The sequence below is a fragment of the Rana temporaria genome, chromosome 3, assembly GCF_905171775.1.
Source record: "Rana temporaria chromosome 3, aRanTem1.1, whole genome shotgun sequence".
Classification (NCBI taxonomy): Eukaryota; Metazoa; Chordata; class Amphibia; order Anura; family Ranidae; genus Rana; species Rana temporaria.
The window spans coordinates 330,014,057-330,040,391 of NC_053491.1; the positions used below are offsets into that span (position 1 = coordinate 330,014,057).

The window sequence follows — 26,335 nt, forward strand, 5'->3', positions numbered from 1 at the left end:
AAGCTTTTTGATTTTGATCTTCCTCTCGTTACTGTCCCTGATTAGCAATGTAATGAGGCGCTTCCCCCTCACTTTTAGAGCTGATATTGTAAACAGTCTCTGCAGTGTAGCTGGCTCACCTATCACTCTGCAATCATGCACAAAGCTAACATTTGCCTGTTTTGATTCTTATGACAATGGGAGTAGCGGGCTGTAAACAACCTTTCCCCTTTGCACTCTCTGTGACATACAACAAAGGAGACAAGGGAAATTAAACTCGTGTTTGATGTTTTTTTACTTTATTTTATTTATACATATAATTAAAACAAAATCAACTAGCCAGACGCAATAACTAAATCACTGTACGTTTCTGGCACATAGCTGGACATAATGATGAGGGAACTTCCAAAGTTTTGCCTCTGTTGAGCTGTTCCTATCAGGAAGCAAATCAGCATTTTAACTGCTGCCTCAAAAAATAAGTGCGCATCCCTTACTTAAATGGGAGTTCCAGACTTGTTTATGTTTATTAAAAGTCAGCAGCTACAAAAAGTGTAGCTGCTGGCCTTTATTAAACAGACACTTACCTGTTCCACTGTCCAGCGGCGCGGCCGCCTGGAGCGTCGCTCCACTCCCCCCCTCTCCGCCGTCACCTCCATTCTAACTGTGGGAAACCGGCCGTGACAGCTTTCGGCTTCATGGCCGGGCACTCACTGCGCATACGTGAGCGGCGCTGCTCTCCCTGATCGCCTGGGACATGTCACGTGTCCCAGGCGATCACCTACAGGGAGGGACTGTCAAAAGGCGATATGACGAGCCGCCTAAGCGGTCCCTGGGAGGAAGGAGGAAGTGGGACAGGAAGTCCCACTCCTACAGAAGCCCCCACCAAAAAAAAGTGGCATGTAAGGGGGCGAGGAGTGGTTTAGGTGGAAGTTCCACTTTTGGGTGGAACTCCGCTTTAAGCAGGCTATAAACGAATAGATTTTTTTTGCAGGCTGAATGAAAAACCAAACAGATTCCTCCATCCATGCACATGAGAACAAAACTTCCTTGCCAGCTATTGGCAACAGTGGCTGTTAGAATAACCAAACAATGGCTGCATCTGATTGGATGCAGACCCTTTTTAGCTACCAAATTTTCACCTAAGGCCTCGTACACATGAGGGGACATGTCCGATGAAAACGGTCCTTGGACCGTTTTCATCGGACATGTCCGCTCGGAGATTTCGGTCTGACGGTTGTACACACCACCAAACCAAAATCCGTGCGGACAGGATACGCGGTGACCGCGCCGTCTCCGCGACGATGACGTGGCGACGTGCACGACCCTGGAAGGTCAATGCTTCCACGCATGCGTCAAATCATTTCCATGCATGCGAGGGCTTTCGGCCGAGCGGACATGTCCGGTAAGTCGTACAGACGACCGAACATGTCCGACGGACAGGCTTCCAGCGGACATGTTTCTTAGCATGCTAAGAAACATTCGTCCACTGGAAACCTATCCGATCCGCCGGAAAATTGTCCGGTCGGCCGTACACACGACCGAACATGTCTGCTGAAACTGGTCCGCGGACCAGTTTAGCAGACATGTTCGGTCGTGTGTACGAGGCCTTAGGGTGGCTACACACTAAAAGTCTTTTTTTATTTAACCCTGCGGGCTAAATGTAAAAAAAAAAGAGATTGCTGTACCAACACAAGCAATGTCAGTGCGATGTAGTCTAATGGGAAACTGCCCTCCTCCAAAACACACTGATCAGTGTTCACAGCCATTGGCTGCCAGCGCTGATCAGATGCTGGTCTTCCAGCATGCCCGTTAGATAGAAGCCGGTCATGAGGTCATGAGGTTGTGCACACAAGCCAAATGTTAGCAAGAACCGACCATTTTAGGATTATTTTTTAGTTGAAGGATGTGGGGTAGGAGGGTTCTGACAGAGCCACCCACAAAGTGAATTTCGGCTGGTTGCTCAGTGTATACCCAACTTTACTTATCTTTACTGTCCCAAGCTAAAGTAGCCCTCTTTCCCCCACTCCAGATGTGTGCTTACCTGAATCCCACAGCCATGGCTTGCCACAAACCTACCTTGAAGAGACAGTGGGGATTGACTGGTGCATCATCCAATGGAGAGATGATTCTCAGATGGAGAAGACCGCAGCAAAAGAGCATTTGTAAGGTCAGCAACCAATGCAATGTTGGACAAGCAGACCTGACTAACAATCAGTGTTCCAATTCACCCTAAGGGGCTCTGTGCAGGCCACTCAAGTTTCTCCACATCAACCCATATCTGCCTATAAGCACAATTATGCTGGTAAGGTCAATCTTCCCAATTTCTGCTGTTTTAGTTGAGATGTTCTAAAAAAAAAAAACTTGCCTATTATGCTCCAAATAGTTGTTGCTAGTGCTACCCCAATGCTGCTACCTAAACATGATGTCTATAGAACTCCATCAAAGTCCATAAAGCTCCATAAATGGAGAATCTACAAAGAATGGGCACAGTACATTTCTTAAGCCCCGTACACACAATCGGATCTTTGTCCGACCAAAATCACATCGAAATTCTGACGGAATTCCATCGGAGTAAAAGAGTACATGTTCTCTATCTAAACTCCGATGGAATTACTCCGATGGGGCATACACAAACACGGTCGGAATTTCCGATGGAAAAAGTCTGTCTGACATTTTACATCGGAAATTCTGATCGGGTGTACGGGGCTTAAAAGTTCTCTCATCTCTAGGGGATGCTTGGGTATCAGAGGTCTACCATCTAACCTTAAAGGGGTTGTAAATGTACAATTTTTTTTCCTAAATAGCTTCCTTTACCTTAGTGCAGTCCTCTTTCACTTACCTCATCCTTCCATTTTGCTTTTAAATGTCCTTATTTCTTCTGAGAAATCCTCACTTCCTGTTATTCTGTCTGTAACTCCACACAGTAATGCAAGGCTTTCTGCCTGGTGTGGAGTGTTGTGCTCGCCCCCTCCCTTGGACTACAGGAGAGTCAGGACGCTCTCTACGTTGCAGATAGAGAAAGAGCTGTGTGTTAGTGGGCGTCATGACTCTCCTGTAGTCCAAGGGAGGGGGCAAGCACGACACTCCACACCAGGAAGAAAGCCTTGCATTACGGTGTTGAGTTACAGACAGAAGAACAGTAAGTGAGGATTTCTCAGAAGAAATAAGGACATTTAAAAGCAAAATGGAAGGATAAGGTAAGTGAAGGAGGACTGAACCAAGGTAAAGGAAGCTATTTAGGGAAAAAAAATTGTACCTGTACAACCCCTTTAAATGTATTATGACAGTGACTTACAGTATATTTAGAACAAGAAATCAAAGAAAGCAGGATGAGTGTATTACACTGATTGTTTAGACTGGTTTGCTTTCTACGGCTGGGCAACAATGTTAAAACCACAGTATTCCTTATGGAATAGCAGATATGTATATATTGTATTTCAAAGTATAGCTTTAAAGTGCTGCTTGTTTTAAGAAATGGTATGATGAAAGCCTATTCCATTTATAAGAACAAACATTTACAAGTTTTATTTTATTACTCTTAAAAGCAGCATAAAGAGGCCATTAACAAGGTTTTAAATGGGTTCAGTGATTGTGCCCATTTTGATGAATTTGATAAAAACTATTTTTTCCTAACTGCTTTATATTTTGAATATAGCAAAGCTTTTGCTAAGCATACTATTTTATGATAAAAAGATGAAACTGAAAAGCATAAATGTAATCTCTTTCAGCTCACCAGTCCTTAGCTGTGGTGGTTGCATTTGTTTTCATTTTCCAGGTTAAAGTGAACCCATATTCAATTTTAAACTTTTATCTTTATTTAAAGGGGTTGTAAAGTTTCGGATATTTTAACCACTTCAGCCCCGGAACGAAGCAGGCGATTTTTTGCAATACAGCACTGCGTCGCTTTAACTAACAATTGCGCTGCCGTTCTCCACTGTACCCCAGGGGTAGGCAACCTCGGCCCTCCAGCTGTAGTGAAACTACAAGTCCCATGAGACATTGCGAGACCCTGACAATCACAGGCGTGACTCCTAGAGGCAGAGGCATGATGGGATTTGTAATTTCAACACAGCTGGAGTGCCGAGGTTGCCTACCCCTGCTGTACCCAAATACAATTGATACCCTTCTTTACCCACAAATAGAGCGTTCTTTTGGTGGTATTTGATCACTTCTGCAGTTTTTATTTTTTGCGCTATAAACAAAAAAAGACAGACAATATATATATTTTTTACTTTTTGCTATAATAAATATCCAAAATGTCTATTGTCTATTGACACAGACAGCGGGACTTGTCCCTGCTCCCCACTCCCGTGTCACTGGATTTGATTGACAGCAGCGGAAGCCAATGGCTCCTGCTGCTATCAATCTGTCCAATGAGATGAGAGCCAGCGGCTAGAGTTGCTGGGCTTGTGCACGGCGCTGGAACGAATGGGCTCAGGTAAGAAAAGGGGGGGATCTTGGGGGGCACTGAAGCAAAGGATTTTCACCTTAATGCATGGAATGCATTAAGGTGAAGAACTTTGAGACTTTACAATCCCTTTAAGTTTTTAACAAACATAACATATCGCTGCTGCCTTTATTAGCTAAAGAAGTTTCTTTTGTGTCCCTTCTAGATTTAGTTTCACATTGTTATTAGGGCTTGACTTTCCTTGACTGGCTTCCTAACTGGCTAATACCTTGCCAGCTACCATTCCCCTGTCCAGTGAGTTAGCCTCAGGGAGCAGTAAGGGCGCTCGCTGGACAAAGGGATGGCAGTTGTTGGAGCTCAGGCATGAAATCAGGAATAGTCAGGCAGCAGTGAAAATGTGGAACAAAGAGGCTTTTCTACCTAATAAAGCTAAATGTGGACATGATGTTGAAGAATCCACCAGAGAGGTTCTTAGAGGGTCCGAAGACTTGAAGCGACAATGTCATCATGTCTCAACACAAGGGAGGGCAATAGAGCCAGTTGGTGAAACTGGGTGGCAGTGGCACTGCAGAAAATGCAAGTTAGATAAAATCTGTTGTATTTTTGTTCTATGTATAAGTATGGTAGGAGATACTCAGAGATGCGCTTTAAAATGCAGTACAGGTTTGGCTTGAAAAAAAAAAAAACCTGTAAGGTACTTATATATGAAATACTGTTGATGATTAATTTGAAAGTAACACTTTTTGCTGCCAGTTGCACCTTTAGGCTGGCTTCACACTGAAGCGTCAGCCGCGGTGACGGTATAGCCGCGCTATTTGTAGCGCGGCTATACCATCGTTTTTACCGCGATATTCGGCCGCTAGCGGTGAGGTTTTAACCCCCGCTAGCGGCCGAAAAAGGGTTAATACCGCCCGCGTTGCGGCGGTATTACCGCGGTATTACAGCGGTATTACCGCGCTTTCCCATTGATTTCAGTGGGAAGGCGCGGTATAGGAGCTGTGAACACACCGCTCCTATACCGCGGTAAAGAAGCGGCTAGCAGGACTTTTCAAGCGTTCCTGCTAGCGCGCCGCTTCAGTGTGAAAGCCTTCGGGCTTTCACATTGAAGAGTACAGGGCATGATTTTTCATGCGGTATAGCAGCGCTATTTTTAGCGCTGTACCGCATGAAAAACGTTCCAATGCGAAAGGGGCCTTAGACACCCCTAACAGATGACAGCTACTCGCAGATCAACGCATCACTCTCACCCACAATACAACCGATCATCAAGATGGAATAGGAATATAAAATGCCAAATTAATTATTTCCCTATCCATATGCTAAGTAGGGATGAGCCGAACTCCCCCCCCCCCCCCCGTTCGGTTCGCACCAGAACCTGCGAACACACCAAAAGTTTGTGTGAACTTTAGAACCCTATTAAAGTCTATGGGACTCAAACGTTTGAAATCTAAAGTGCTAATTTTAAAGGCTAATGTGCAAAGTATTGTCCTAAAAAGTGTTTGGGGACCCGGGTCCTGCCCCAAATTGTTCGCTGTTCGAACTCGAAGCTCATCCCTAATGCTAAGTGAAGGAACATGTTTTATATCTGAAGAACTTATATTCTATGCAATTGTTAGAATGTTACTGTAAACTACACTATTAGCTTAAAGAAAGAGCAAGGGATGTATTTAAGTTAGTAAAATGAAGTACAGTGTTTGCAGGCTCACAACCGCAACTAAGTCTGTGAAACATAATAGAATAATTACACAAAATTATGATTTCATCACATTGTTTGTGTTAGGCATCTTGCAACTAATGCCCCGTACACACGATCGGAATTTCCGTTGGGATAAATCCGACGGATTTAAAAAAGCATTTTTTTCATCTTTTAATGGGCTTTTCATCCTTAACATGAAAAAAATATATGTGATGTTAGGTCCGCGCTAACAATTGAAATCTCTTGTTGGAATACAGGTAATTATTATTTTAGAGGACAAATTCAAATTCTTTACACTTATTTACAACAAATAAAAAATATTTCTCAATCTTTCTGAAAGACACAATCTAGGATCTAGGAAAGCTAGGAATGCTGTTTTGTTCACACAAATCTCAGAATTAGTATTTTCTTGAGGACTTCACAACTAGAAGTCTATAAAAATAGATTTTCTTTAGTTTAATAAAGTCTGTGCTTTAGACTACTTTATGTGATACTGTGAAGGACAATAGAATAGCAAAACTTTCCCAAAAATAAAACACCACCTGTGATCTTGGCTTGACTGAAATGTCCTGACAGTACGACCTCCATCTTGTTTAATACCCTAGCTGTGTGCAGCTGCTAAAGCCTCAAATTTACATTCAGTCTACATTGTCTACAGTAAGATCTTATTTCACATTCTGCAATCTAAGCCTACTGATGAAATCCCTCTGTGCCAGCCAATCTGCCCAGGGAGCGACTGCAAGCCAAATTCTCCTCTTTAATAAAGATCCATTACATCTTGGAGACTGGTGTTATCCTCTACAGGAAGCTGAGAGCAGGCAAGCCTTGCCATCCATCGCCAAAAGAGGCTGGAAGTCATTTTACAGTACTACTTTCTGAGTGCCAGACATACAGCAAGACTGTCCCGCTGTATAAAATGTGACAGACACCCTTATGCAATGCATTTTTTTTTCAACAGAATTTTGTTTTTAAAGTAAGCATGTACAAACTAAGTATCTAAATCTACTGCAGGATTAACCATAGCTATATTAAATCACTATAAATGAAAGGGGAACATACAGTATCTCACAAAAGTGAGTACACCCCTCACATTATTTTCATGTGACAACACTGAAGATATTACACTTTGCTACAATGTAAAGTAGTGAGTGTACAGATTGCATAACAGTGTAAATTTGCTGTCCCCTCAAAATAACTCAACACCGCTGGCAACAAAAGTGAGTACACTCCTAAGTGAAAATGTCCAAATTGGCTCAAAGTGTCAATATTTTGTATGTCCTCAATTATTTTTCAGCACTGCCTTAATCCTCTTGGGCATGGAGTTCACCAGAGCTTCACAGGTCGCCACTGGAGTTCCCTTAGACTCCTTCATGATGACATCACAAAGCTGGTGGATGTTAGAGACCTTGCGCTCCTCCACCTTCTGTTTGAGGTTGCCCCACAGCGTTGTCCGACGTTTTTGAACTTTGTCGTTTTTTATTTTAGCCAATAGGAAAAATTATCATCTCTTTCATCATTTGTTGCTATGTTTGTAGATTTTTTTTATCTTCTTCCTGGGTGAATATTCTATTTCACAGAACAGATTAAAGCATCAAAACGCCTGTAGAAATGCTTGAATCGTGAGTTTCCATTAGTTTCTATGGGAATACAAATTTTCAAAAACGCCCAAATCGGACAAGTTCGACCGTCAAAAAAGGGTCCAGAACTTGTTTGAGCTTCAGGCTTTCGGCTTCAGACGTTTTGGAGTGGAGATGTGAACCATCTCCATTAAGAATAATGGATTTTTTCCCCTCTAGCGTTTTGTAGCTTCATGCTTCAGGCTACCAAACGCTCAGGTGTGAATGGGCCTTAAGGATGGCAATACACTGAGTTTAAGTTACAAAGAGGAATTCCCTTGGATTATAAAAAAAAGAGCCATGACAGCATTGGAATATTATTGACTGCTTAGGGGAGATTCATTGATGATTTAATTTTTTTCACGATTGGTAAATAAAAGGCTAATATGCCTATTGTATGTTGTATAAACTTTTTTGTATAGTTTATCACACAGGTTAGGTCAGTGTTTCTCAACTCCAGTCCTCGGGGCGCACCAACAGGTCTTGTTTTCAGGCTTTCCATTATTGTGCACAGGTGATTTGATCAGTTTCACTGCCTTAGTAATTACCACAGCAGTTTGATCTGAGGGAAATCCTGAAAACATGACCTGTTGGTGCGCCCCGAGGACTGGAGTTGAGAAACACTGGGTTAGGTAAATCCTTCAGCTGAATTAATTAAACTCAGACATCGGAGTTGGAAGAATCCAGCATGTTACTTATAAAAGATTCATAGAGTCCATTTTGAGCCAACTTTGGCTTAGCAAATATGTCTCTTGTGAAGAATAGAGCTGTCAGTGTTTAATTAGCAAAGGTACAGCTATTATAGAATCTTACTATCCACAGGAGACACATACATTAAGGAAATCCACCCTGTATCTATGTGCTAGCCTTCTGAAAATTGTCAGCAGTCATTGATACTTTGCAGTATTTTATGGAATGCAGCTGCACATTTGTAAAGTTGAAGGAGATTACCATAAAGGTCTAGGGGATTACTTAATAAGATATTGCCAAGAACAGTGATCTCTAGTTCCCTATAGAATCCAATCAAGAACATGTTTTACCAGTTTAGTGAAGTAAGAACAATACAGCATGATTCCTAATTGGTTGCTATGGGTCAATTTATTTACATATGACTTTTAGACCAAAATGTCATAGCAAAAGGTTACACGGCTAAAAGAGGGTTTAGTCTATATATATATTCCTCCTATCCTTCCTTCCAAGTGTTAAGATATCTGTCCTTCCTGCCATGCACCAGTGATGTTGTAGGAATTATTCTGGAATTTCTCAGCTGCTCCATTGCTTCCAAGACAGGATTTTATCGGCTATCATCTTTAAACATATGTCTGTGTATGTATTTATGCGTAGGAGTTTGTGATAGGTCGGCATTTCAGAAAATGTATCATTTCTTTCAAGATGAGTGTTTAAAGGGGTGGTAAAAAATGTTTTCCGAAATAGCTTCCTTTACCTTAGTGCAGTCCCCTTTCACTTACCTCATCCTTAGATTTTGCTTTTAAATGTCCTTACCGTATTTATCAGGATATTGCGCGCTCCGGCGTATAGCGTGCACCCCTAATGTGGACCCGCAATTCCTGTAAAAAAAACATTTTAGTACTTACAGTTTTGGTGTCTTGCGCGGCGTCCATCGGCGGCCTCGTCGGGTCCGGCGTCCGTCTGCGGCTTCGGTGGTGTCCTCCCGGCTTCTCCCGCGCTGTCTCCCCGTCAAATCGCCGCTTCCCGCGCTCAGTTTGAATGCCTGCGCCGACATATACCGAGTGCAGTACACTCGGCTACATTCAGCCAGGCTCGGCTTCACTCGTGCTCACGCTCTGTGACGTTTATACGTGAGCATGAGCGAAGCCGAGCCTGGCCGAATGTAGCCGAGTGTACTGCACTCGGTATATGTCGGCGCAGGCATTCAAACTGAGTGCGGGAAGCGAGTATCGGCGTATATCGCGCACCCACGATTTTCCCCTTATTTTAAGGGGGAAAAAGTGCGCGGTATACGCCGATAAATACGGTATTTCTTCTGAGAAATCCTCACTTCCTGTTCTTCTGTCTGTAACTACACACAGTAATGCAAAGCTTTATCCCTGGTGTGGAGTGTTGTGCTTGTCCCCTCCCTTGGACGACGGGAGAGTCAGGACGCCCACTAACACACAGCTCCTTTCTCTTTCTGCAACGTAGAGAGCGTCCTGACTCTCCTGTAGTCCAAGGGAGGGAGCGGGCACGACACTTCAAACCAGGGAGAAAACATTGCATTACTGTGTGGAGTTACAGACAGAAGAAGAGGAAGGATTTCTCAGAAGAAATAAGGACATTTAAAAGCAAAATCGAAGGATGAGGTAAGTGAAGGAGGACTGCACTAAGGTAAAGGAATCTATTTTCAAAATAAAATTGTACCTTTACAACCCCTTTAAGTAGGATTGCATTCAGTTGTAATAAAATATCAGCCACTTCCACTGTTCTCTGCAAAAAAAAACTAGTGTGAAAAGAGATAATTACAGTATAACCTTGGATTGCGAGCATAATTCGTTCCAGAAACATGCTTGTAATTAAAAGCACTTGTATATAAAAGCAAATTTCCCCATAAGAAATAATGTAAACTCAAATAATTTGTTCCACAACCATTTATTCATAGGTCTTTCAGTTTATAGTCCATAAAAAAAGATTATAGCAATGTGATAAGTTGTGTAACCATAAAATGTCCATCCACAAATGGAAGCCTCCACAAGGGGATTAGAAGCAAAATTCAGTAGGAGCTAGAGAGTATTAAAGATAAGAGAGGCACCTATAAGTGTAGCAATATGTTGCAAAATGTTGTACCTGCAATAGGGCCCTTTCACACGGGCGGATCAGTAATGATCCGCTCCGTGTGTCATAAAAGCTCAGCGGGGATCCTCCGTAAAATCCCAGCTGAGCCATCGGCTGACAGGGCGGTCCCTGCACACTGTGCAGGGACCGCCCTGTCTTTCCTCCGCTCTCCCCTATGGGGGATCGGATGTAGTGGAAAACTTGCATAATGCCTTTCTCTGAATGAGAAAACGAAGCCAGTAGCTGACTCATTGAAGAAAATGTTTGATTCATTGAGTGGTTCTCACTTTAAGGGCTGGTTCACACTGGTGCGTTTTGACATGCGATTTGGCATGTCAAATCACATGTCAAAACGGCGGTATTTGACGCAAATTGCCGGCAATTGCACCGTCCTAATCGGTGCGACACCACATCTGCGGCGCTGCACCGATTTCAAAAAGTCGTTTCTGTACTACTTTTTGCGAATTCGGCCGCGATTTACTTTGACATCTGTGCAGAAACCTGCACAGATGTCTCTATAATCGTGGCCGAAATCGGGACTGCCAGCAGGAGTGAAATTGTGCGAGTTCAGCTGAACTAGCACGGCTTCACTCCCGCAGCCCAATGTGAACCTGGGCTAAGGCCTCGTACACACGACCGAGTTTCTCGGCAAAAAACAGCAAGAAACTTGCTGGGAGATATTTTTTTGCTGAGGAAACTGTGTACGGTCGTGTGTACATTTTCGTCGAGGAAACTGTCGAGAAACTCGACGAGCCAAAAAGAGAGCATGTTCTCTATTTCCTTGACGGGAATAAAGAAAATTGGCTTGTCGAGTTCCTCGACAGTCTAACAAGGAACTCGACGAGGAAAACTATGTGTTTCGCTCATCGAGTTCCTCGGTCATGTGTACGAGGCTTCAAAGGTCTGAATCCTAACTCTAACCAAAACTTCTTTTCAGTTTTGTCTGTGTAGAAGTAATGGAAAATCTCTTGAGTTTTTTTCTTTGTTGTTTGTCCCACTTGAGGAGCTTTACCATTATCTCCATCAGGAGAGGAAGTGATAGGGAATTTCTCCAATGAGGACAAAGATGTCAACAAAACACTATTCTTCAGTAAAATTTGTAAGGGTTATAATCTCTGTTAGTTTATTATTGTTTTACTCCCCTCATTTATTGTTCTGCTTCCACATGGACAGGAAGTAATGTGACATTTCCCCAACTTGGTCAGAAGCAGGAATGAAAACTTAGTAGAAGTTTTTATTTTCAATATCTTCATTTAGAAATGAAGTATCCAACAAACTGTATCCGAAAAGGGACACAGTAAAATGCCATAAAATTACACCATAGAAGTCACATATGGAAAAGACACAGGCTGATTGCCCTATACAGTCAGACTGCCCAAATGCTAAACCTTGACTCAGCCACGGGTTGGACATCACTTTTTTATTTTAACTGAAGGGATTTGGTGGCAGCAAAAGAGCAAAAGAATTAAGAAAAGAAAAGAGAAAAAAGGGGGAGGGAGATGGGAAAGCTTGCGGAGGGGAAAGGGTCCAAACAGTGCAATACTGGTATTCGATGGATGGGGAAAAGGTCGGTGAAAAAAATCAGTCCCCAGAACCGGTTTTAAAAAGAGCCTTGCCCTTGTTGGAATAAATAAACATATTCCAGTGGACCCATATCTTAGGCCTCGTACACACCATAGGTTAACCAGAGGACAACGGTCTGAAGGACCGTTTTCATCGGTCCAAACTGATCGTGTGTAGGCCCCATAGGTTATTTAACCTTCGGATAAAAAAATTTCAACTTGCTTTAAAATTTAACTGATAGATTGCTAACCGATAGGTCAAAAGTGATCGTTAGTACGCACAACCATCGGTTAAAACTCCACGCATGCTCAGAATCAAGTCGATGCATGCTTGGAAGCATTGAACTTCGTTTTTTTCAGCATGTCGTTGTGTTTTACGTCACCGCGTTCTGACACGATTGTTTTTTTAACTGATGGTGTGTACGCACGACGGACCATCAGTCAGCTTCATAGGTTAACCTAAGACAACGGTCCTTCAGACCGTTGTCCCCTGGTTAACCTATCGTGTGTATGAGGCTTTAGAGCATAGCGTTCCTCTATTCTGGTCAGAAAGCACCAGGTCTTCCAATGTGTTTATGTCCTACACCTTGTTGAGCCACGATGAGATAGAAGGGGATTTGGCTGTGTTAAGCAGATGGCATAGGACTGATTTTTTGTAAGTCTTAACAGGGATATCAGATAGGTGTAGCAGAAAAAAGGCAAGGTCAACTGAGACCAGATAGTCAGTGACTTGGTAGAGGTTATTACTCTTCCTATCCAAAACAAGTTAGGCTTTAACTGTTGTTTTCGACTATGATCCACAATTTTCACTTTCAACCCTAGGATGTTGTCATAAAATGTGATGGAATAATAGACCCTCCTCTGTGAGGGCTTATACCTAGTACTCAAGGGTTGGGCTCTGCTGTGTAAGTAGACAATAACAGCTGAAATTCCTTTTAGTTTGGTTGGATATGAACCTTGTTATAGTCACCAATACAACAGACTCTGTCCTGTAATTGGATTTATTATATTTGGAATTAATGGTGGTCTATGTTGCCAGGAATATCCCTTTAGTCACCACACCCTCACCTTGATTCCTCCTTTTTACTTTTTCCCCTCTGGATTAATGCTTTCCAAATATGTATAAAGAGTGACACATATACAGTAAATTGCTGATGAAAGGCCAAATATTTTAGCTATGTCAGTGAGCAAAATCTAGAAGAAACCATAATTATGAGGCCAAGTCTAGAAGCTTTTTAGGGTCATATACCTGTTGCTGTCTAATTTATTTTCCTTATCAGGGGCCAACAATGGAACAGTCTTGTTTATATAATTTGTAAGCTGTAAATTGTGTGTTAACACATAATAGCCCTTCTATTTTAATTTTTCAAGTTAAGAGTCAAGTTGTGACAGCATTTATTCTGAGAATAATGTATTACTCTGTCTTCATGATTTCCACTCCATCCCTCTGTGTGACCCTTTAAATTTGTTTTTAAAAAAGTCACCAAAACAGCCTGACTGATTTATTGTTGCTGGGTGAGGGATTATTTGATGATCAACTCTGAGTTGTTTTCTCTTTATTTTAAGATTCTGTTATTTCTTATCCAACTGCTCTTCACTTCTTTAAAGGGAACCTGCCAGATTAAAAAAATATGTAGGCTGTTGCTATGGTTGAAGCTGCAAATGTTCAGGCTGTCAGCCTAATTCTTCCTTTGTTACTTGGTGAAGCCCTGTACACACGGGCCAGAATCTCGTCAGGAAAAAAACGTTGTTTTTCCTGACGAGATTCTTGGCAAGAATCTCTTGCCACCCGAGTGTACAGACACTCCATTCAAAGAACTGCCGTTCTTTTGAATGGCAAGAACGCGGTGACGTTCACATTCAATGCCGTCGCCGCCATCTTGCTGTACCCTACACTGCCGTTGGAAGCTACCGCGCATGCGTCAAAGTCATTTCGAGCATGCACGGGTTTCCATGGCGACAGGTAAGTACACAGACGCTCGGGTTTCTCGGCAGGAAAACACCACCGAGAATCACAACAAGGAAAATAGAGAGCAGGTTCTCTATTTTTCTCGTCGAGATTCTGGGCAGTTTTCTTGATGAGAAACCTGAAAGCCTCGTACACACGCATGGTTTACTCGGCCAGCAGTTTTCTTGCTGGTTCTTGCCGAGAAAACCGTGCGTGTGTACGAGGCTTGAGTCACTGAAGTAGAACAATAAATCAAGCCAGTGAAGTGTTGGGATACCTGATACGCACATCTAGGTTTAAAGTAACTAACCTGTGGAATAAAGATCTGTATACTTACTCTGACAACGGTTGGATGCCTGAGTGGTGGTGTCACCCATGGGCCATCTGTTGTCAACGCTCCCTTCTCTCCCTGCCTCTCACAGGGAAGGGGAGCCAGATCACATGTCTGGACCAGAGTGGCTTGAAAATAAGTAAGTATACAAAACTTTCTTCCATAGGTCAGTTAGTATAGGTCAGTTGTCAACATGAGGGCTAAAGAGGGCCTCAAATGAAGCCCCTGACATCAGCAAAGTGCCACACATTTTCAATATATGTAATGCTTGGGGGGACTGTCAGAAACTGCATACCTAATAGAGGAAATGAGAGGCAGAGAGTGTAGAAGTGAGCACATGCTACATTTCTGGCTGGGGATATCCTGCAGAAGACAACTAAACCCTGGGAATTAGATAGTAGAGATCAATACTATTACACTAATCAATGTTCCTTCTATAGACTGGAGAGGTCCAAGGGCCACACATCATATTTTCTGTAAAGGTGAACTTACCCTTTAATGTAGTGATCAACAAATAAAAGCATATACAGCACAGCAAGCACAGATTTTATTCCTCCTTCAGTCAACGGGCTGAACAAGAAAAATCAAGTCTTGTATGACTACTCTAAGATATTTGAAGCATGTAATCGAACCCAGCAGCATCTACCTAGAAATACAATATCAGTTTAGGTGGACTGACCCTTTAACTGAGTTTGTTGTTTACAAATGGATACAAACAAGTGCTGAAGTCTACACAGACTATAAAAGCAGCTAAGAAACTGAAAGCTTATGTGTCCCTCTGTCCTGCCTGTCAGAGAAGGGTCCCTGATCTGTTATCAGGCAGTGACAGATTCCGCTGTCTGATTCCTCCTGTCCATTAGGAGGGCTAAATAAAGCACAGGGATAGAGGGGTGGCAGGAAGAAAGGGGGAGGGGGGGTCAGGACATCCGCTCCAGCTGCCAATTTTTCTTTTCCCATGCACCAGGCATGACCTCCACCAATAAAAATCAGGGATGGTCAGCCTGGCACGGGACCCCCCCCACCACCACATTACCTAATGCATCACAATTAACCCTTTGCCCGACAGGTAAATATTATATAATGCTGTGTGCAGCCCGCCATTGTTATGGCTGCAGCACATATCAGAAACAAACAATACTAACAGGTCACAGAGCTGAGGATATGATGAGGAATGGAACCGGTTACAATGAATTGTTTCATTAACTCATTCAGTGTGTAGAGCAAAGGATGTGTAAAGTATAATGCTTCTGGCGTGGGATCTATTATAGCACACATTACGTGCATATGGACTTAAAGTGGATCTAGCATGGGATATATGATTATGTTAAAGCGTTAGTAAAGTCTTCTTTGTGATGTTTTACCTACAGGTAAGCCTATAATAAGGCTTGCCTGTAGTTAAAATGAAAATCTCCTAGACATGCACCGTTTAGGGGATATTTACCCTGGATGCAGCCTGTGACTTCATCGGCGCATTCCTTTTCGAAGGTCTGGCATGCCATGCCGTATCTTCAGAGCGTCATGCCATAGCCGTGTGACGTCATCACAGGTCCAGACACTCATACAGCTGGAGCGGGCGAACCCAGAAGAAAGACTGGGGGAAGATGGAAGCCCTGTCAGCGGTGGCAATGCCCCAGAGGAGGGCTTCATTCTAAGGTAAGTATTTCATAAAATGCTAGTATGCGATGCAGAGCACATTATTCAGTTGCCTTACAGGTGTTTTTTTGTAAACTGTTACGGTTTACTATTGCTTTAAAGGCGGGGTTCCACCCGCAATTTTTTTTTTAAAGTCAGCAGCTACAAACATTGTAGCTGCTGACTTTTAATAAGGACACTTACCTGTCCTAGGTGCCCGCAATGTCAGCCCCCTGAGGCCGATTCCTCAATCGTTGCAGGTCCCGGTGCCACCATGCTCACTAGTGGAAACAGGCAGTGGAGCCTTGCGGCTTCACTGCCCGTTTCCTACTGCGCATGCGCGAGTCTCGCTTCGCTGTATGAATGGGCGGCTGCTCTCTGGGATACACACAGTTCCCAGAAGGCAGTGCGCACCATTTCCCAGAAGACAACGCAAGGATGAAGACCAGCCACGGACTAGGGAGAGGCAGATTAGGAAGATCCACATAGCAACCGCAATTTCTGGTAAGTAAAAATTATTTATTTTTATTTATTTATTTTTGTAGAATTTTGATGACATTTTCATTTTTAGGTCGCACCTCCACTTTAAGTGCATGCATGCTAGGTAATGTGTAACTGTAACACTTCCAGTTATTTTTTACCTCCTACAGAGAACATTTTCCAAACAAAAATCGGCCCTCCTCCCCATGCAAATCTACCGCCCCCACTGAAATTTCCCCATCCTGGTACAAATCTTTATCCCCCTATTCCTCATTCAACCTAAAAATCTTTCCCTCCCTCAAATCCCCCCTTCTTGCACAAAATCCCAACCTTCCCAAATCACCCCTCCTTGCACAAATCCTCTACTTCCCACAATATAATTTCCCCTCCTAGCACATATACCCCCAATCATCTCTACTAGCACAAATCCTCATCCCAAATCCCCTTTCCTAACACAACCCCCCCCCCCCCCCCCAACAAAAATTCCCCTCCTAGCACAAACCCTCTCTTCACAAATAAGCCCCTTCTAGCACATATACCCAAATTCCGCCTTCTTGCACAAATGTTCTTTCCCCCATCACTCCTCCCAGAACAAATCCCACAAATTCCAACTACTCAGGAGTATGGGATTGCAGCGTCAGGGACACCACTGACTGTCAGACCAGGACTTTATAGGGTTTACTTTCCCGGTCCTTACCTAATTCTTTGCTGGGAAGAGACAGGTGACAGATAAGCAAACCCTATAAATTTTGACCTCACAGTCCTGATCCAGGAGCACTGCAGTGGCAGGAAGGATGGAGCTGGAAGGGAGAGAGCGGACAGCCCACACCTCCAACCCTACTCTCTTCTCTACTCCAGATATGGCTTGTGTCTACCAGTGCTAAACTGACAGAAGTAGTGATGGTACTGTAGCTACTTCTTTTTGTTTGTAGCAACAGGAACTCTCCACGCAGCACCCATGGCATGATTGGCTGTCACAGTGCTCACATGATCAGGAGCACATCTCAACAGCTTCCTTGAGCTTTCGGTGACTATGCATTTTAGGGCACCATGAATGAGCCCTAAAAGTAATCTGCCAGTGAATGTAGTTTTCCTGAAGAGTAAATTCAGCAAATATAAAAAAGAAACCTGTAGTTTATTAGTCCATTTTGCAATTCCGTTAACGTAAACACCTGAAACCTGTTTTGCACTGGGATGTCACATGTCAGCTGAAAGTTTAAATCATGCATGCAGAGTATCTACTCTGTGGGCAGAAGCCAAGAGATATGCTTATAAGCTAGGTGCAGCGTAGTGTGGTTGTCAGTAAACACACAGGCAATAGCAATATATTGAAAGAATGTCCGACACAATACAACTAGGGCCTGCAGGAAGGCACGACCGTCCGGAGTCACTTATGAATTGTACAGTGGTCTGTAGGCTTGAAAGATGCCAACAGCGTCTGCAATAAGAAGTAAAATCCATCCTAGCTGGCCCACACCCATTGGGGCTTCCTGAAGCGAGGTAGACACCTTTCCCTACTTCTAAGTACTGTCCCTACCAGGCAGGAAACCTGTCTGTACACCAGCCACTCACATAAAGCGCACAAAACCCAGGAACCAGAGTCCTTAATAGACTCTGCCTGACCGAAGATGGCCACTGAATGTACATGGGGTGCCAGCATCGAATCAGACAGCAGTCTCCTTGTGACCAGAGGAAGTCATAGAGGAACCAAGTTCAACACAACTTTCTTCCCTTTCTGCACAGCCGCTTCAGTCGAGCGCCACCTGCAGTGAGGAATACAGATTGCACCTGCCTACATGGTGAGTGGGCTGTCAGAGGAGAAGGGAGAGGGCAAAAAGTGAGTTGCACCAGCATAATACACACTACTAGTCTGAAACAGCACTGTAACTGTAACACAATGCACTTAGATTGCTGAAAACAATAAGAAAGAACTGAGCTAAGAGAACAAAGGGCACAAAATCATGGACGCATGTAAACAGGAATAACGTAATACTCGGCACACGATTTGTACATTTCATGTACAAGGTAATATAAGAGATAACAGGAAGCACACTCCCTAGATAGTACTGAAGCAAGGTCTGTGAGGAAATAATAGGCTAGTAAATCAGCATCATGGCAGCAACTTGTGAAGCAAATAATTTTTATTTATGGGATACTGTATGTGAGGGAGATAATCAGCTTATTGGAAGCAAAATATTATAATATTAGGTAAAGTGAGTTTAGGTCCCAGCATCTTGTCGCTGCTTTGTTGGCACAGAAGAGTAGGTGCTTGCCATGCTGATCCTAGTTAAAAAAGTGCCCCATGTATTGCACGATACAGCACATTGCATGACGTACCACAGTGCACCACAACACATATGCAGTGCATTGTGGTGCACTGCACATGGCCAACTTAATGAATGGGCACTCCTGGGCACTGCCCCAGGTGCATAAGGGGCCCAAGATCAGGGCAGGAAATAAGGGAGGGTGGGTGCTGTTTGGGGGAGGTGCACTGGAGATCTGGCCACTGTACACTTGGTCACTGACACTGTGATAGGGGACACCTGATGCACAGTATATGGGCATGGGCACTGTGATGGGGAAACATGGTTTAAGGGGACACCTAATGCAGGCTGGTAGGGGCCACAGTGCATTACTTTTCCCAAGGGTCCATGATGCTATTAAGATGGCACTGTTGAAAATAGGGTAGTGTGCTTATTTAATTTGTTGTGGTGCATTAGCAGTAAAAGAGGAAGTAAACCATTATAGGGCTACTATGCATCGCATAGTAACACATTATGTGACACTTACCTGCAGGAGAAGCCCGCAATGTCCCTGTCTTCCTTCCGAGTAGTGAGCGGACATTCTTCACCCCTCTTCCTTCCGGGGCCGCGAACTCTGGCTCTGTGAGTATCCGGAGTCACGTGACGTCGTGTGACGTCACTCCCGCGCAGGAGCCTCCACTCACGGCATGACCCGAGTTAGAAAAGGCACAGCGTGCCCCTTCTAACTCTGGCGCATGCGCAGAACAAATCGCCGTACGGCGATTTGCAAATATCTCCTAGACCGTGCAGGTCTGGGAGATATTTCAAGCACCTACAGGTAAGTCTTAATCTAGGCTTACCTCTAGGTTAAAAAACAAACATAAAAAGTGTAGCACATAAAATTAATAGATCACCCAATGAAAGGATGAATAAACAGTGCATCAAACAAATGGTGAAAAAATTATGATGACAATATATCAACCAAAAAAGTGATGTATATGTATAGACACTGGATAGTGTATATATAAAATCTAAATAAATATATGTGAAAAAAAAGTTAATAATCGGAAGGAAGTGCAGTAAAGAAATCCACCACTGATCATTGAAAGGAAGGCTTGCCAGAGATACTGTACCCTAATGGACATATGCCCAGAGGGTCAGTAAAGCAGGGTATAAACCACTCTCAGGCCTGGATCATCGGCTGCAATTCTCACGGAGACGTCTCGCACGTCAATCAGAGAGGAACACAGGGATCAAATCAGGAAAAAGGTCGCTTCCAGGGGTACCCAATGTGGGCCAAAATTTAAACCAATATGTAGAGATGTAGGAGAAGAAGAGAAAGGCACATAGCGTAATACGCAGACCTAAATAAGCAGTTTACATCACATGCACTCTGCCCAGGCCACAGCCTGGCGGGAAAAGAGGGCTCACATGGTCCTCCCCAAATATTTATACTCCCCCACATTCACCAGCGTAATAAACCTCCCACTGGTTGGCTAAAGAAAACACAAATGTTCATAATTCAGATTTACTGTAGCATCTCACGCTATTGCCAGAGGTACCAGTTACACCTACTGGCAGCAGAGAGAAACCACAGCTCCACTGAGATTAAAGAAACGTAAATTAGTATATAGACTATAAATCAGCCTGGACTGACTACCACTAATTTAACCTGATTTGTAGCCCTTTGTCATACCCATGGAACACTCATATAGGGTGGGGCAGTACTTAGGACCGATCAGGTGTCCTGATTTCTTATGTGCCGACAGGAGAGAACAGAGAGATGACCCCATTAGTATGTTGCTGCTCCTTCACTGTCCAATCAAAGTCTGTGTGCTGGAAGTTGACCTAGTTGTGTTGCCGAACTGCAGTAGCAACTAGGAAGAGCTATTAAAGCGGGGGTTCACCCTAAAAAAAAAAATGTCTTTGTCTACCATGCCATCCAGCATACTAGCGTCAGCTACAGTATGCCTTTATTTTTTTCGCTGAACTCACAGTTTAATCCATTAGTTAAGTTTCAGACTCCCACGGGGCGTTCCTATGAAGAGGGGAACATGATTGACAGCCGGCTATGGCGCGTCACGCTTCCCGAAAATAGCCGAAATAGGACTTGGCTCTTAACGGCGCCTGCGCAGTCAGCTCCTAGTCTGTGCGCAGGCGCCGTATAGCGCCGTAAAGAGCCGAGTCATACTCCGGCTATTTTCGGGAAGCGTGACGCGCCATAGCCGGCCGTCAATCATGTTCCCCTCTTCATAGGAACGCCTACTCCACGCGGGCGTCTGAAACTAAACGAATGGATTAAACTGTGAGTACAGCACAAAAAAATAAAAAATAAAGGCATACTGTAGCTGACGCTAGTATGCTGGATGGCATGGTAGAAAGTTGTTTTTTAGGGTGAACCTCCACTTTAAAATCTCAAAGGTGGGTGGACAAAAATTCAAATCCTTTGGCGGGTATGACAGTTTCCACGTATGTGAATGTACATACAGTAAATACTTAAAATAAAATGAAAGGGGCTTTAAACTAAGGTACATGAGTACCATGACTTAAAGTGGATGTAAACCCAAACATTTTTTATTTATTTGTTGATGTCACAATGTACAGTATAATATTTCCTATCATCTGTGCCCAGTCTTGCCACGCAGAGTTAATCCAGCTCTGAGCAATCCTCTTTTATTGTTCAGTGATATAAAACGGACTTACAGAGAAAAACCTCAGTCCGTTCCGCCCCCTTGCTGTGAGTGACAGGTTATTTACATATCTCATGCACTAGCCTGGAGACAGGCATTTTTTTTAATTCCCACCCTCACTCCTTTTCTGAAGTCATGTGGTTACTTTTCTGGGTTTTTACTGGATTAGTGTAAGGAATGCCCAGGGAAAAATGCATGTTGACAAGGGGAGTGTAGAGGAGGGCGGGGTGTCTACTGACATCACGACTCCACCCACAGAACTCCAGACAACAGATCCACCCACAGAATCTGCAGTTTGTCAGTTCTTATAACAGGGGAGACATTTGACAGGTAAGGACACATGCAGCCTGCATGTGTCCTTACCTGTCAAATGTCTCCCCTGTTATAAGAACTGACAAACTGCAGATTCTGTGGGTGGATCTGTTGTCTGGAGTTCTGTGGGTGGAGTCGTGATGTCAGTAGACACCCCGCATGATGTCAGTAGACACCCCGCATGATGCAGGAGGCATGTATATCCTTATAGATCAGCACTATGGCAGTAGTTTAGAAAGGATGAGAGTGGCTTTACATCCACTTTAATCAAATATCCACTGCATAGAACATCAGCTCTAATTATCCTATGACCCAATACTTAAAGCTGTCATGGAGATGGGTAAGCCTTCCACTGGCACTAGGGACAACAGAGTGTATTTAGCCTTGCACAGGGTAGACTAGGGGCTGTGTTTCGTTACAGGCTACGGCAATGTTTTACCATACTGCATTCAGAACATCCCATTTGCCCCTATTTACTGTAGTTAGCTAGAGGGATTTTGATTGCTAAGCTGTAAAAAAACAAAATACCTGTTATTTTCTTAAAAATAATACACACTGACACTGGTAATGTAAGCAAATAATATAATGATGTCTATAAGTGGTCTCTTATGAAGTTATAAAATTACTTTTTGATTATAATTAGGTATAAACTGTATATAAATGTAGCATAATCTGACCACATATTAGAGAAGAAACATATTTGTACATTTTGAACAAATGTTTGTCTGTATCCCTTGAACAGTTAGATAATTAAAAGATACATTTTAGGGTCTCTTTTTTGGAGTTTCAAGCAGCTGCGCAATATGGAAATGTTCCTAATTAACATCAGAACTAAATTGTGGCTGCCAGCAAAGCTTTTTAAAACTTGAATGGAGCCTGGACTTAATCCTATGATGTCAGTTCTGTAAGTCTTATGATGTCAGTCCTCTTACTCCTGTAATGTCAGTCCTATGACATCACTCATACACATCATATTATGTTAGTCTTACAAGTCCTTTGAAATGAATGCTATATGTCTTATGATGTCAGTCCTACAAATACTATATTGTCAGTCCTATTAGTCTTAACATGTCGGTCCCAAACATCTTCTGATTTCAGCACTATAAGTCATATGAGTTCAGTTCTATACATCTTATTTTGTTAGTCTTATAAGCGATTTGATATCAGTCCGTTAAGTCTTATGATGTCATTCCAATAAATCCCACCATGTCAGTCCTATAAGTCTTATGATGTCATTCCTATAAATCCCACCATGTCAGTCCTATAAGGCTGCATACACACGATCGGTCTGATGGACCGTTTTCATTGGTCCAAACCGATCGTGTGTGGGCGCCATTGGTTATTTATCCATCGGTTAAAAAAAAGCCAACTTGTTTTACATTTAACCGATGGATTCCTAACCGATAGAAAAAAAAAACGATCGTTAGTAGGCACAACCATCAGTTAAAAATCCACGCATGCTCAGAATCAAGACGACCAGGCGATTAATGACCAGGCGAATTGTGCGATTCGGCACTGCGTAGTTTTAACTGACAATTGTGCGATCGTGCGACGTTGTACAACAACAAAATGTACGTCTTTTTTTCCCTACAAATAGACCTTTCTTTTGGTGGTACTTGATCACCTCTGCGATTTTTATTTTTTGCGCTAAACCAATAAAGTCCAGAAGATTCTTTTTGCTATAATAAATGGCCCAATTTTCTTTTTTTTTAACAAATTTCTTCCTCAGTTTAGGCCGATATGTTTTCTTCTGTATATTTTTGGTAAAAAAATTGCAATAAGCGTATATTGATAGATTGGTTTGCGCAAAAGTTATAGCGTCTACAAAATAGGGGATAGATTTATGTAATTTTTATTATTATTATTTTTGTTTTACTCGTAATGGCGGCATATCGTTACTGCAACATTGTGGCGGACAGATCGGACACTTTTGACACTTCTTTAGGACCATTGACATTTATACAGAGATCTAAAAATAGCCACTGATTACTGTATAAATGTCATTGTCAGGGATAGGTTTAACACTAGGGGGTGATCAATGGGTTAAATGTGTGTCCTAGGGAGTGTTTCTAACTATAGGGGATAAGACTGACTGGGGGAGGAGACCAATTGTTGTTCATGCTTAGTATGAACAACAGATATGGCTCCTCTCCCCTGACAGAACGGAGATCTGTCTGTTTACATTGACAAACCTTCGATCTGTCTCTGTGTAGAGCGATTGAGGGTGCCAGGCGGTCATCGTGACCGTCGGGCACGAGCATCGGCTCTGTCGTTGCACCACAGGCGCGTTTTAAGCATTATTAAAATCACTGCTACAAAAAAAAATTGCGTTTTTAAAACTTTTTTTTACATTGATACATGTCCCCAGGGGCAGGACTTGGTCCCCAAACACTTTTTAGGACAATAACTTGCATATTAGCTTTTAAAATTAGCACTTTAGATTTCAAACGTTCGAGTCCCATAGACTTTAACGGGGTTCCAAAGTTCACACAAACTTTTGGTCTGTTCGCAGGTTCTAATGTGAGGCAATGTTCGAGTCGAACTCGAAAATTCATCATTCCCTACTAGCAATAGCTTATCAAGTAATTTTCAAACTTGCAGCTCAATTGCTTGCTATCTGGGTACCTGACAGATCTGGGTGATGCCCATAGTTTCAGCCTTAATGACTAACTGATTTAAGCTGTGTGTGCAGACAAAATGTTTTTTTCTCAATTTTGGATTTAGCTAGATATAAAATATTCCCTCATTCATGCTAAACTGCCTGAATCAGTGACTATTTGGCAGATCATTTCCCACCTGTTGAGTTTGGTGGTGTTGTCAGCAGGAATTGGCCATAAAGCAAACCATATATTTCATCTTAGGAAGAGTCAAAACCCTCATAAATGTATTTTTTTGTTTTGTGTCCAATGAGTACTTAATGGAAAATAACTATACTAGAAGTATAGATAAACACCGCGCTACTATAAAAAAATTATAAAATGCAGCCAACACCACGGAATGGATCAATTCCGAAAAACAAACAAAATAAAACATAAAGTGTAGCGCTAATTATAAGTGAAATAAACGATTGGGTATATTAATAATTAACCAATCATTGAAAAGTGTCCGTATGAAACACATTAGAGTAGTCCATAAAAAACTGTGAAAAAATTATTAATAAATGAATCCTCAAAATTCAGTTCACAGTGGATAAATGTGCAAAATAAACTTCAATAAAGAAATGGTAATAAATCTTCATAGGTAAAAAAGATGTATAAATCCAGCACCGAAATGAATGGAGGCTTACCAGAAGCTGTGGACCCAGAATAGGCATATACCTAGTGGGTCATTTGCGCTTTAAAGTTGATGATACCAGCGAGGAGGTGAAGTCCAACACAGGATCAGGTGAAAGTCGGTTCAGAAGCATCTGATGATCGTTTAGATTGAAACATGTCGGGAATTTGCTGACAATACTGCTCTTTGTTACATGCCTGTTACCAATGCTGAAAATGTGAGTGTAACCCATTTTTTGATTTTGCTATCAAGTAAACTTTTAAACGGATTTACACTATGTGCATTTTTGCCTTCTTTTTTATAACTTCCGTTGTATTGAGTGTCTGAACCTCCATATGGACCCAAGTCTACAACCTAATACAAGGTGCTTCTGAACCGACTTTCACCTGATCCTGTGTTGGACTTCACCTCCTCGCTGGTATCATCAACTTTAAAGCGCAAATGACCCACTAGGTATATGCCTATTCTGGGTCCACAGCTTCTGGTAAGCCTCCATTCATTTCGGTGCTGGATTTATACATCTTTTTTACCTATGAAGATTTATTACCATTTCTTTATTGAAGTTTATTTTGCACATTTATCCACTGTGAACTGAATTTTGAGGATTCATTTATTATTAATTTTTTCACAGTTTTTTATGGACTACTTTAATGTGTTTCATACGGACACTTTTCAATGATTGGGTAATTATTAATATACCGAATCGTTTATTTCACTTATAATTAGCGCTACACTTTATGTTTTATCAATGAGTACTTAATGCCCTCAAAAAGTTGCGTTTTATGTAATTTTGCATTGTTTGTTTACAACAGTACCATCTCTGTTGTAGCTGCAGCAAATTTCCCTTCACTTCCGGTCTCAGGGATGCAACAGGAAGTATAAATAAATTACCACAAAGTTATTGTGCTACACTTAGGCAGTTATCACCAAAATAGGCATTCCCATTGACAGATTTACACTCACATCTTGTTTTATTGGTCGTTTTGATTTTCCCATTACTCTCTGTTTCAGTGACAGTGTCCAGTTGCCCTGACAAGCAGAGAGATCCTCTACCCTACCCAGCAGTGGCACAGATATCAATTCAAAACTGATAGGGAATCTAATCCTTCTCTACTCCATTCAAAAAGGAAAAATTAATTGGATGCAAATATAAAGAAAAACGATTTTACAAATGACCACATTTAGGACCTGTAACACTCGGCCCCGCCCCTTGGCGTGCCGCATCATTGGATGTGATTGACAGCAGCGCCAGCCAATGGCTGCGCTACTTTCAATCCATCCGCTCTAACCAATCAATGGCCAGGCTGAGCGGCGAAGAGGATGTCGGGGCCGAGCACGGGACTTTTGAGGGGTCAGGTAAATATAACGGGGTGGG

The 26,335-nt window shown here is 42.5% G+C and overlaps 1 protein-coding gene across 2 annotated transcripts in view; it reads right to left on the reverse strand.

Moving 5' to 3' along the window:
• Positions 1-26,335, reverse strand: part of FLT4 (fms related receptor tyrosine kinase 4) — a 340,007-nt gene that overhangs the window by 282,029 nt on the left and 31,643 nt on the right. The gene's annotated exons all lie outside the window — the stretch shown is intronic.